The following is a 1,232-nucleotide window of genomic DNA, read 5'->3' as shown; positions in this document are numbered from 1 at the left end:
CTGTAAACTACAATCAGCACTGCGTCTGCCAGGTGTTCAAACAAACAATAAACTGGTGGAATTGAGGCTTTGAATGTAAGTCTATATGACACGAGGTTACTGGGGTACACCCGTTTTTGTTTGCTGGTTCACTTGCGTTCTGCCATGCCCCTCTGCCAAATCCTCTTGCCGCCCCCCCTACCCACTGTGGGGGGTGTAATATATTTCTAGACCATTGACTGCTCGGTCGCCTCTTTTTCGAGATCATTTGCTTCGTCTCATTAATTTTCTCAACATTCATGAGTCTCTCCTGCTGATGAGTCACTTTCGTGTCGTAGTTAGATATATAAACTGTTTGTTTATATCTGTTTCATGTGTGTACATACTCCTTAGCATGTAAATCTGCCATTTTGCTTAACACTTACTCATATTCAATTCACTTTCAGTTAGTCGCTATAGTAATATTATATCTACTAGCATTCAATTCGAAATTCAGCTGATTTCGGTGAGAACTTGCATTCAGCGTCCATTCTACATCAGTGTTTGAAAAGATTACTTATATTACTAATTATTTATGGTGAATTATCTTTGTTTTGTTATCCCGGTACATTGCAGTTGCTAGTTTAATCAAGTGCTTTGCAGTTCACATTCCTTTTTGTCACAGTCTACATCAATACTACCGCAAAAATCGGCTGTACCCATACCCTACAAAGCTCAATCAAAAGTGCATACTCCACATTCAAGTAATATTTGGCAGCACGGTTGTATTAACTATCACTTTCAGCAAATGCCATAAAGCCATAACTGACACTTTCATCTTCCATCTCGGTGACATAAAACACAATAATGCCATTACTCTGTCAGCATGTCTTCCAGCAGTAAACGCTTGTTTGTCGTCGTGCCTTGATATGTTCATGCACTACCTTAAAGTTTTTCAGTGTTCACTTTCTTGATTCGAAGTCTTTGAATGAGTGAGGGTTTGCAAATATACTTGATTCATACATACATTGTATACACACCACACGCGTGTTGTTCAGGTTTGTAAAACAAACTTGTAAAATCCTAGGCTAAATCAAGGTAATTCTTTGTTGTCATCACAAATTATCAAATATCAGAGTTTCATTTTCCTTTGGAATAAAGTTCCCATAATCGTAGATCCTAAGTATCTTTTAACTTTGTACAACACGTTTATAATAGCGACTTCACATTCAAAAACATAACTGAACACCTTATACTCTAATCCTGCATTTACT

The sequence above is a fragment of the Penaeus monodon genome, chromosome 28 (assembly GCF_015228065.2).
Source record: "Penaeus monodon isolate SGIC_2016 chromosome 28, NSTDA_Pmon_1, whole genome shotgun sequence".
Taxonomy (NCBI): Eukaryota; Metazoa; Arthropoda; class Malacostraca; order Decapoda; family Penaeidae; genus Penaeus; species Penaeus monodon.
This window is presented reverse-complemented; position numbering follows the sequence as displayed.